At 56.1% G+C, this 12,259-nt stretch overlaps 1 protein-coding gene across 1 annotated transcript in view; it reads right to left on the bottom strand.

Moving 5' to 3' along the window:
- The window catches only part of CDH4 (cadherin 4), a 499,901-nt gene that overhangs the window by 384,945 nt on the left and 102,697 nt on the right, over positions 1–12,259 (bottom strand). The window lies entirely within an intron of this gene.

Below are 12,259 nucleotides of genomic sequence, written 5' to 3'. Positions count from 1 at the left end.
GATGGATGAGTGGATGGATGGACAGATGGATGGATGGATGGATGGATAAGAGGGCGGATTGGTGGATGGATGGACAGATGGATGGACAGATGGATGGACAGATGGATGGATGGATGGGTGGACAGATGGATGAGTGGATGGATGGACAGATGGATGGATGGATGGATAGGCAGATGGATGGGTGGATGGATGGACAGATGGATGGACAGATGGATGGATGGATAAGAGGACGGAGGGGTGGGCTGGTGGAAGGATGATCATAAGATATTCTCCTTTTCCACAATAACTTACAGGAAAGGCATTAAAGTGTCACTGGGCTTTCCTACAACGCCAGCTCGTCTGTCTCAGTATAAAGAGCCAGCTCTCCTGAGATACAGCTGGCTGTTCCCAGGACTTGGATGGTCTAGATCCCCACTGAGGCCTGAGCTGTGTGCCTTTGAGCAAGTCACTTCCCCTCCCTGAGCGCCCTAGTTCTCATCTGGGATAAGAGGTGGAGTCACACTCACTACTGGGTCTGATCAAGGATGGTGTGTGGTGCCCTGAGCCCGTGAACATTAATGATGGCTATCAGTCTTCCGAAACTCTGAGTATTCTTAGCCACTGCATGTCGTATCTCCGATCGCGGTGACTGATGCCCCTTCAGAGTTTCCAAACTGGGAGTATTAAAAACTAAATGACATTTTATGGCTGCCGTGAAGCCGGCAGCTGAAGGACCAGTGCCAAATCTCTCTAGAAGGATTCTGGGGACTCACTTCACTCATACACAACCAGCTCAAGATATGCTTGATAGCTCTTCTTCTTAACCTATTTCCTCTTTAGAATAATCCTAAAACACACGAAGTGAAACAACAATACAAAGTCAGATTCACTGCAGGCCCGTAGGGGCCGTGGGCCAGTGGCCACCGTGGGCCGAGGGCCACCGTGTCCCAGCTCTGAAGAGCACCCAGGCTGCTCCTGGGGCCCCAGTGAACCCTAAGGTTTTGATGTTTAATTTTCAATTGGCATCTTTAAAAGGTAACATTTGCTCCAGATGAGTTGGTCTGGTCTGAAATATTTATCTGTGAAGAACACATTTTAGTTCCTTCTGGAGAGAGAGGGAACCCCTTTGAATGTTGTAGTTATTTAAAGAGTGTTATGGGGGCGTAGCGTGTCTCTGAGTCCCAGCTGTTTCGAGGTTTATTTGCTGGTTCTGATTCTGGTAGCAAACGAGGGAGAAGCTCAAGGTTAGGGACGCTGGTCCCCTGACCGTGAGCCCTCGCCATTGCTGCAGGGGCAGCCACTCTGGTCCAAGCCATGGGATAGGGCTGAGCGCCCTCCACGTCTGTGCCTGCCCACGCTGGGCCTTGGACAGCCAAAGCTTTCCTTTTAGCAGAATTGCTGGCAGTTTCCTGAGCTGCTCAGTTTCCAGTGCCTTCAAGCAGAGAAGCCTACGAGAGTTGGTGTCTCCAAAAGAACACAGTCCTATGTGTGGAACCTCGGTCCCATGGGTCCGTCCACCCCCTGGTAGACACTGGCTGAGCTCCGTGAAGACCAGTGAGGGCTGGGGGACTGATGATCGCCACGAGCTTCGGCTCCAGACCACTCAGAAGGCTTGCTGTGTGGACCGTCAGGGGCCCCGTTAACGCAGTAAATTACGCTCCTTTGCACGGGGACTGAAATGGGTCCCGAGGGGCCATTCTGCACCGTCTTCCCACCTCCCTGTGCCCCGACCTCACGCCCCCTCAGAGGCTGAGATGTCACAACACTGTGCACGAACACCAGCATGTGGGTATTTCCCGGTTTGCTGGGCCAAGCGCAGGGATGGGAGTGCCCCACGGAAGGCCCAGCACCTACAGGAAGGCTGGAGTTGGTACAGAGCTGGAACACATGCCGCGATGGGCCCCGGCTCCCAGTGCGGCCTGAGCCGTCCTCACACACACGCACGCCCTTGGAAACAGCCCTGACATTCTGATCGACACAGGTGCCGGCACCCGGGAGCAGTCCCCATGTCCAGTCACAGGCTGTACCACCCCCCGGGAACCCACCATTCTGCTGTGGTCCGTGAGTGTGGTCGGCGGAATAACGACCCCCCACAGTGTCCATGTCCCAATCCTCAGTTCCTGTCCAAACGTGGCTTGTGGACCCAGGGGCTTTGCAGGGGCTGTTCGAGCATGGATGGGGAAAGTGGCCAGGGATTGGGTGGGCCCCGTGTCGTCACAGAGACCTTGCAAAAGGGAGGCAGGAGGGTCAGCGTCAGAGGAGGACACATGCTGGTGGCGGCAGAGGACAGGGTGACGTGGGACACGGCAAGGAGCGCGGGCATCCCCGGAAGCTGGGAATGGCCAGGAAATGGACTGTCCCCCTTCCCCCCCAGAGGGACACAACCCTGCCGGCCCGTGCAGACACCTCACCTCCAGAACTGCAGGACAACACGGACATGTTGTTTAAGCCACTACGTGTGCGACAATTTGTTACAGCAGCTTTAAGAAACCAGTACAATTAGCCTGGCCTAGCCCTAAGGTCCCCAGAAGTAGGATGACATGGCGAGCACACCTGGAGTCTGGCCTCTGTCTCAGCACAACGTCTGTGACGGTCATCTCCATGGTGATGATGCCTTCCCACCGTCACGGTGCTGGGTTACCCTGCGGGATACGCTGTGGCCCCCTTGACCCATTTTCCTACGAGCGTGCCCTTGGATGGCTCCGATCTGGAGCCAGGAAGCTAAGGCTTCTAGGAACTTTCCTGCACATTTAAAAAAAATTTTTTTTTCTCAGGTTTTTTTTAATTAACTTATTTATTTTCAGCATAACAGTATTCATTATTTTTTCACCACACCCAGTGCTCCATGTAATCCATGACCTCTATATTGTGACCTATGCACTCCTCTTTCTTGGGACTCTATCTGGGGGGAGGGTTTCTGGAGAGACTTCATAAAGATGTTCATGTGCAGCTTTCTGAAAAGATAGCAAACCGCTGTCAAAGTGGTTCAGCCCAGTCTCCCCGCCGTTCGTGAGCCGTGAGGAAGGGCTCGGCGGTGCCACATCTCCCCCGTGCCGAGCCCGGGCAGCGGGGGCCCTGCTCTGTGGGTGCGCTGGCAGCCAGGTGCAGGACACGGCCGCCCAGCAGGGTGGGCGTATGGCGGAGCGCATGGGGTGCAGGCGCATTCACACCAGGTGGACACAGAGGGGTTGTCCCTCGAGGGAGCTGGCCTTCCAGTGGCGCCCGACATGGTGAGTCAGAACAGCCCTGTGAGGAACTGGGGGAAGAACCTTCTAGAAGGAGGGAGGAGTCGCTGGTGATGGCAAACACCTTGTGCTCTGGACGTCTTCGCAGGCTCTCGCAGGTGCTTCCTTGTGAGTGAGCGCGTGGGCCGTGTCTGTCTCACGTGCATCCCGAGGGGTCCCGGAATCAACAGGGCATCGCTGGCAAACCAGGCGGGGTCTGGGCCTGGCGGCTAAGGCTAAACGCTCGTGTCCCCCATACTTGCCCTGGTGAAGCCCCAGCAATGGGAGGTAATTTGGTGTGACGAGGTCACGGGGATGGGGCTCCGTGGTGGGATGGGTGCCCTTAAAAACAGAGGATGCATCATCCCCATCCCCCATGCTAGGACACGGCCCGGTGGGTGGCTACAGGCCGGAACGGGTCCTCACCGGGAAACACACTGGCTGGCCCGTTGGTCTGGGACTTCCAGGCTCCCTACACGTCCGTGTTTGAGCTGCCCGCTCCGCTGGTCTTGCAGCTGCCGGAGCTGACGCTGTGCCTTCAGCTCCTTCCCACCCCCTGCGGGAATGCTCCTTCGCTGGCTCCCGCAGGCTGGCTCCTGGACAGTGCCCGGTCTCTGCTCAGATGCCCTCGGATCAGAGACGCTGGCCATGGGCCCCCACACAATAACACACCCTCTGAGTCAATGCTCTCGCCTCCGAACGCGTGACATTTGTCTTCTGACAGTGAACAAAGGGTGTGAGTCCCCCAGGACACCAGCCCCACCAGGACAGCTCCCCCTTCAGCCACGGCATGGTGGGGTCCCCGGATCAGCCCCTGCACGAATCCAGGAACCAATCTGCCTCCCATGCACTCTCTCCTGCCAAGGGAACTGCGTCCCAGGGTCTGGAAACACCTAAAATCCTTCCTGGGAGCTTGAAGCCCTAGAGGCAAAGTGCAAGGTCTGTTCTCCAGATGGGGATCGGGAAGATTTGCCGCAAACCCAGGGTGGGATTTAAGAGACAAGTGACAAGAGGTCAACAGTGTGCCCCTTTGTTTTTGCCGGGCCTCATCTCGATCCTTATCGTGGGAGAGACCTGTTGCAGGGACCCTAGGACTAAATCCCTACCTCAGCCATGGCTTTGTTTCCGCTCTGCCGCAGACGTGAGGACCCCAGCCAGCTCAACGGCGTGAACGTGGGCGCCAGGGCTGTGGCTGGGCCGTGTGTGGTCCTCCCACAGCGACTTCGTGAGCGGTTCTTGATCTTTACAAGAGCAAGGGGTGCTCCCTCCCCCAGATCCTAAGTGGGCACCAGGCCCATCTCCTAGACCAGGAGCCATCGTCGTGCTGTGAAGCAGCTGTATGCAGGCACACGTGGTTTCTGGAGTGTGTCCCGGGCACACGCATTGTGGGAATGCACGGCAGCTCGAGGGACAGGGAGGGGGAGGTGCTGGCGGGCGGGGGACATGGGGGCTGGCCGTGGCCACTGAGAGGCAGGAGGGCAGGGCCAGAAAGCCAGACGCGAGAGCTTTCAGCGTGATCTCTGACACCCCCACCCCCAACAACCAGGCTGGAAAGGTGCGAAGACGAGGGTATTAACAACATCGGTGACAACAATGGGTGATATTCTCAACAACATTCATCCTCAGAAGAACACAACAGCCACCCAACTCCGAACCCCACAAACCCCCAGGCTTTCGGCATGTCCCCGAGGAAACGGCTCTGAGGTCAGGGAAATGGGACTGAAGAACACAGTGCCACTTCCACGCGCACCCCGTCGCCGTGTGGTCGCTGTCCCTCGGTCTGAGCCGCGTCAAGGACGCCCACCCCGCTGCGGTCACAATCCCAATTACGTCCCGGAGCCCCGGGGCTGAGCCAGGTGCGCGGGCCGCTCCGAGCGCCACGGGCTGTTTCAGGAAAGGCAGGAAGCATGAAATTTCTCTGACGCCCTGACGGAAAGCACTCGACCACGGGGAACAGAGTGAAAGGTGTAAAATTAGACGGATGAACCCAACTTCCCGGAGAAGCACCAGGTTTGGGACTGGAACAGCTGTCCTCACTGGTTCCGGAAATTAAAACGAAGAGAAGAGAAGCGGAAGGGTGGGGGAGGGGCAGGGGCCTCTTTCCCTTGGTGGGGGGCGGGGGGCACCAGGGGCAAACAGGGGGTGGGCGGCCGGGGGCATAGCTCAGGGCCCCGCCTGCGGGTTTCGCTGGCCCGTCTGCCTCCTGCGACCCGCGCGGCGCCAGCCCCAGGGACGTGCGGCTTCACCGTCTGATCACTGGCATGTGACAAGACATGGTCTTCTTGTTACCACTTAACTGGGGTTGTCAGTCACCTAATTGCTTCAATAAAATATAATTAATTAAGAATAACGTGTGGAGACACTTACATGAGCTGGAAATCGCACACGGCAGTTTCTGGATTTTTCCTGATCCTCCGCGTCCTGCCAGATTAATGTGTTCGTATTTAGACAAAGGGGGAAGCTTTCCAAAGCCAGCGATGGTGCTTTCCTGTTCCCTTTGGGTTTAGGAAGAAAGGCAACTTGGGGTGCATATGTGTAGAGAAACAGGGTCCCGTGAGCCATCGGGAGCCTGAGCGTGAGCTGCCGGGGAAGACGTCAACGTGGGAGTGTGCGCTGTGAACACAGCCCAGGCCGCCGGGAGAATGACTCAGAGAAGGGCACCCGTGAGGCAGGGACAGGAGTCAGCAGGTACAAGGGGACCCCTTGCCCTTCTGAGTACAGCTTACACGCTTCCCACGTGTGCGGAGGCACAGTGCCCACGTGGAGGTGCGGGAACAAGGCGACCCCTTTCCAGAGTGTCCTGACTTCTGGGGAGGTGGCCACACGTCTCCGAGTATGACATCACCCCGACGACAGCAACCGGAAGCCGGTCCACCCCCACCCCCACCCCCAACCACGCATCCTGTCCAAAAGAACAGAAGTCATGCAAGGTGAAAACCTTCCTTAGGCTTAGGATCAACGGTTCACACAGACACTGCCTCAGACTCACAGGGACATTTGCTCACGTAATGAAGCCCCGGTTGGCAGTCCAGAAGGATTACAGCGGTCAGCGGGGTCGTGCAGACCCAGCCCGCTTCTACTTCTCTGGTCTATGTACCTGTGGCTTCTACCTTCAAGGTTACCTCTTGGTGCAAGGGAGCTGCTGGATCGCCAGCCATCACTCCTATGGTCCACACAGAACAAAGGAGGAGGAAGAAGGTTGAGGGAGAGGCAGAAGGGAGAGTTTGCACAAAAAGTTTTTTTCCAGAAGCTCCCCCAGTAATTGCATGTAGATGCGCCGGGTCAGAACTTAGTTGTGTGCTGACAGCGAGCTGCAAGAGAGCCTGGGAGGCGAGCCTTTTGTGGGGTCGACTACTTGTCCTGAGTAAGTCCGCGGGTCTGTACGTAAGGAAGAAAGGGGAAGAGGGATTTTCCACAATAGATCCCACTGTGGTGAGCAGGGGGGACATTGCCGAACCCTCCTGTTTTTTCATTTGTAAAGTGGACTTCAGGTAAGACAGACGCGAGCTTTCAGACCGAAGCAGCAGCAAATACTCTTCAGGATAAAAATCCATTCTGCACTAAAGAGCTAAGTCATGAGGGCAGGTTTCCAGCCTCACAGGGCAGAGGGACCCCAGCAAACGCTCCCTCCACCCTTCACATCGGGAAGGCAGCTGTCCATGGAGGCCCCCAGAGGAGCTGTCACGGACAACCGCTGGGCTCGGGGATGCTCTGTGTGCCCGCAGTCCCTGCACCCTGAATGGCACGGGTCACCCGTGAGCCCGGCCCTCAGCCCCTGCCGGGAAGGCCACCTCCTTGTCCATGTGTCCCGGGGGCAGAAGCAGTCTTTCCGACCCCACAGCACACGTGCAAGCAGGTGCTGAACAGAAGGCAATTGAGAATCTGGCTTACAAGGTGGAGATGTCTAGTGCTTCGCGTCGGGGGAGAGTGAGGGGGACACTGGCCCCCAGTTCCCACGGCAATGTCCCCTTCCTCCTAGGAAGGAAGACAGCCTGTTGGGGAGACAGATGCGAAAGAACCCATGCTGGCGGAGAGAAGGTAAGAGACGGGTCTGGGGGTTGGGGATGCGGTTCCCTCTACGTGTGAGTAGGGTTGGAATTTTATGTTCATTTTTTTTTTTTAAAGTCAGGTTCCTTTTTTTCTTCTCAATAATTGAAGATCCTGTTTCAAGAGTCTGGTCTTTGAAGAAATTAAGGCATAAAGATTTGGGGGTCCGTACACAACACACGTTAGGCTGTCAGACCCAGTGTGACGTCCCCATGACCAAAGGCCATGCAGGATCAAAATACCGGGATGGAAGTGCGCGCTGGCCCACAGGAGGCCGCCAGGCTGGGCCCTGCCCTGCTGCGGTGTCGGGCGGTGCTCTGTTCTGGGGTCCCCAGGTGCGTGCTCCACTCCGGGCACGCTGCTGACCACTGTGGGCATGATTGGAGGGACACCTAACAGCCAGCGCCAGTAAAATAATTTTCTCACAATTGAGGACGTCCCGGACTAGAAGGAAGGTTTCTCTCTGCGTGCACAAGGCTACACGACGAGACATGAATGTGGCCCCTCTCCCCTGTTTAGAAAAAAGGCCAGAAGGGCCTGGGGCTCCAAGTCCAACAGTTCAGGGGGACGGCGGCGGAGCTGAGACGGTCTGGTTAGGACCCAGAGCGAGCAAGACGCCGTCTTGAACGTCCTCGCCGCGTGACTCAGAGGAGTCGGCCCCACCAACCCGCTCAGCCCAGCCCACTCAGGGGCCGTGGCCATGGCTCCGAGGCTCACTTGCAAACAGAAGTATGTGCAACAAGTTCAGGACAAGAAAACCAAACCAGAAAATGGACAGCTTCCAAACCTGTCCGAGAGCAGGACGTCAGCTGGCAGGAATGGGAATCAGGAATGCGTCCAAACCCACTGTTTTTCTGGAACTTGTGTCTGAGTACATCAGGACAGAAAGTACGATGCCTAAGAAATACGTCAAAATAAATCCCCAGTCAGCTGTGTCCTGCTGGCCCAAGGCATGGGTGTCCAGCACGGCTGGGGGCACGTTTCCCTGCAAACAGTGACGCCTGCCGGGGTCACCGCGTGGGGGCACGGCGGCTCTCCTCGGTGCAGGTCCTCCCGAAGTGCCTCGGTCCCAAGAGGAGGCCGGGCTGGAGGAGGAAGAACATCCGCACACCTCAGTCTCCACAGGGGAACTACAGGGCAGACAGTAACAGGTGGACAGCGCAACTGTCTCCCGACCCGGGGCTGAGGTTCATTCTACCACGTCGAGCTGCAGGGGCTCACGGACTACATCGCCGTCCGCTTCTCTCAAAGGGCAGGTGGTTCCCCCAGTGGCGGCCGACAGGGCAGCTGCGAGAGGACACCGGTCTGTGAAGGTTAATGTCCATTCGTGTAGCCCAGGGGCCCCCAGATACTTGGTTAAACACCAGTCAACAGGTGGCTGGAAGTATTTTGGGGATGAAGTTAAGATTTAAGTCCGCAGACTCTGAACAAAGGAGACTGTCCTCCATAATGTGGGTGGGCCGCATCTCATCACTTGAAGTCTTCCCAGAGAAAGGACTGCGGGGCCCTGACGAAGAGCATTCTGCCAGCAGACTGCCTTCCCACCTTCCCCGGGTCTCCGCCTGCCTCGTGCTCTGCCGATTTCAGACTCGCCAGCCCCACAAACATGGGAGCTGTTTTCTTAAAGCGCATCTCTCCATCCCGCGGGAACCTGTTGGTTCTGCTTTTCCACGACGAACGCGAGGGCCATCCTGTTCCCGTTACCCCTAGAGGTGGTGGGTCGCAAACCGTGTTATTCTGTCTTGTTCTTCCTCTTCTTGTGTGTGTGCGAACGTCACTCTTAAGAACATCATCGTTTCTCTCCTACACTATAAAAATCTGGAATGCAAATCTATCCTCATGCAAAATCAGGTCTTCATAAATTTTGGAAGCTCCACATCTTTCAAGGGACATCATCAGTCCAAGAGAGGGGTCAAGACTGTCCCTCTCCAGGGCTCGCCTAGTGCCACTGTGGGAACATAAGTCTTTCAGCAAGAGCAGCCAGTGAGTCCCAGGGAGACACCGGAAGCTCGTGCCCCCCACGACCTGTTTTGAGCTTTGCGCAGGCGGCGAGCACAGCTCACCATGTGGCTCCTATGTCCCTGCTCTGCTCCAGCTTCTCCAGCGCACACGCGAGTCCCGGTCACTCGGGGCTCCTTTCCCTTCCAGGGCGCGGGCAGGTGCTTTGCTAGGTGCGAACCACACAGATGCCAGGAACACAGGGGGAAATTGTTTATTTTTCTAACAAAAGCTCTAATGTCACTTAAATGCCTCTCTCTCCTACGCGAACACCTTAAACAAAAAAATACAAATATGATACAGTGTGACCACGTCATTCTCAGGAACGTGGCAGGATTTACGACGGGTCCCAGTTCACGGCACAAAGGCCTCACCCAGGAACGGGGACACGGGTTCCAAGCTCCATGTCGTCAGCCCTCCAAAGTGACTCTAGGTCACCCTAGGCCTGCCCTCAAAAGCCAGTCCTTAAAAATCTATGTGTTTAGGAAAACACATAATCCATGCAGGAGAGCTCAGAAGTTACAAGCGTACACTTGGAAGGGTTTTCACGGTGGACGCACCACCGAGACCCCCACCTTGACGGACAGAAGGATCCCGGCAGCCTCCTGGGACCACCCCTCCTTCGCCTCCTGCCTCCCAAACGAATCACCCCCAGAAGAGGTCTCAGTTTTATAGATTTCCTACGTATTCCTTAAAGAAATATTTTCATTGAAATAATTTTCCCATAAGGATTTAAAAAGTGCATCACAAGAACCACCAGGCGCCTGTCCCTTCCGAGCTATAGGGGCACCCAGTCCTGTCCTGAGGCTGACACGGGGTTGCAGGTGCCTCAGGGCTCTGGGCCTACAACACTTGGATGGGCTGCGGCTGCGGAGGGGTCGGGCAAGCAGTCAGGTCGTTCCAAGTCTGCATGTGGTATGGACACCCCTCCCACCCCCCGCCTGTCCGAGGCTCAGACCCAGAACAGATTCCACACATGTCCATTGTGGGGTAGGGGAGGCGACGTGCACCTCCTGGGACCACCCCAGGTGAGCCGGACTGCTCCTGCACAGATGAGCTAAGAACCGGGGTACCTGGAGGAACACTGACCAGGTGGGCTTGAGAAACGGTCTCTCAGCCCTCAGCCTCACAGGTCTGAGAGCTCACTGGTCATTATTATTATGGGGGGGGGGGGCGATGTCATCAAGAGACCAGAGTATTTTCTAGATTCTTCCTAAGCCCTCTCTTGCCCGTCTCAATGACCCAAGGAACTCACTAACACCCAGACTCTGGGTCCATTCCTGCCAGTTCTCCAAAGGAGGACTTGGGTCCTGGGTCTGGATCTTCACCAAAGGCCCCTGGTGGTCTGGGATGGGGCATCCTGTGTTTGGGAAACACTGCTTTTTCTGGGAAGGCCCAGCTAGTAAATATCTTGGGCTTGGAGGGCCCTGTGGTTTCTGTCTCAACTCCTCAACTCTGCCTGTATGTGAAAGCAGCCACCACGAAACCCGATGATTAGGTGAGGCTGTGTACCAATAAAACTTTATTTACAAAAACAAGCAGAGGGCCAGATATGGGGGCCCTACTTTCAGTCCTAATCCAACCTGTCAGACACATTACGAGGTGAGAAACCACAGGGGACATAAGTTGAGCTGATGAAATGAACCCAAACATTCGAAATTAGTAAGACTGCGTGAAACATGGCTCTGTCTGTGCTCTCACTAGTGGTGAGGCTCATTCTAAGTGATTACTGTGCCTTGAGGTCATCACACTGCATTAGCAGAGTTAGCAAGATCGTCCCCAATTCAGTGTTTAGATTTAGTACCGTCATTAGTAACACCATCGATGTATGAATAATGCCATATATGTGGGCACAGATGTTCTTGTGCCACTAATCAGTTAAGTAAAAGTTTATTTTCTCTCATCCGTTAACACACCCATTGTGTGTTTTTACTAAGTAACAGTAATACGGCAGCTCACGTATATAATTTGTAGGATAACAAGTGTCCATCTTTTGGGGTTAGGTGGTCAAATCTTTATCTCTGGGGTTCAGATCCACTGATCCAGTGCTGGTTCCCCAGAAACTATTGCAAAGCCTGGAGATTTCTGGCCTCGGAAGGGGCAGGGGCCTGAGGAGTGGAAGCAGGACGCCCAGGGCTCCCCAAAGGCCCAGCTGCCCCAGAGCCGAGGCCAGCATCAGATCTGGGGGCTACAGTTCCTCGCTTTCTGGACAGGACGCCCTCTGGGCTTGGGGTCCATGGCCTGGCAACCAGGCAGGTGGCTCAGGCCCCCAAGAGGTTCTAGAACATGGTGGGTGTGCAGGAAGCCTGAGGTGGGGGTGTGGGCGCTCACAGTCCGGGGGTGTGGGGATGTCCAAACCACACGAGGCTCTGATTAGGCCTCCAAGGCAGCTGGGGGGCTTTCTCTGTATTCTAATACGAAGCTTCCGACATTTAAAAATGGAAAGATTTCACATAAAATTCTGGGTATGACTCCTTTTGAGAAGCTGGCAGGCATGGTAGGTCTGGCTGAGCAACCTGCTGGGGGTGCGGAGAAGGGCCTGACCCTGAGACGCCAGGGCACACCCTTCACTTGGATGAAATCCTCACCTCTCCCCGCTACCTCCCTCCGGCAGGGCTGCGGGGCACCCGGCTCCTTCTTGCCGCGGTGTGCAGAGGAGAGGCCGTCCTGTTCTCCGTTTCTCATGTCTCTCTCAAGGCGCAGGCACAGAAGTCATTGAGAAGGCCACGACTGTCTAGGACTTGGGCACTTTACAGATGTGAAGCCGGTCCCAGAACTGGGCAGCATCCCTCCCTCTCCCGGGAGAGCAGAGGGGGCGGGAGAGCCTCGGGCAGCGAGTCAACGCTAGAGCTGAGTCTTACCCCAGAGGAGGAGGCCGTCGGGAGGAAGGCCACCTCTGAAGACAGAAGGGGACTGAGGTCAAAGGCACAGGTGGGTGGGGGTCTCAGAGCAGGGAACATCCCCCAGGAAGCACCAGAGGCATCGGGGACGCAAGCCCACGTGACCTTGGA

Source organism: Mustela nigripes, chromosome 7 (assembly GCF_022355385.1).
Source record: "Mustela nigripes isolate SB6536 chromosome 7, MUSNIG.SB6536, whole genome shotgun sequence".
NCBI lineage: Eukaryota > Metazoa > Chordata > Mammalia > Carnivora > Mustelidae > Mustela > Mustela nigripes.
Note: the sequence above shows the minus strand (reverse complement) of the source record. Positions and strands in the feature narration are given on the sequence as shown.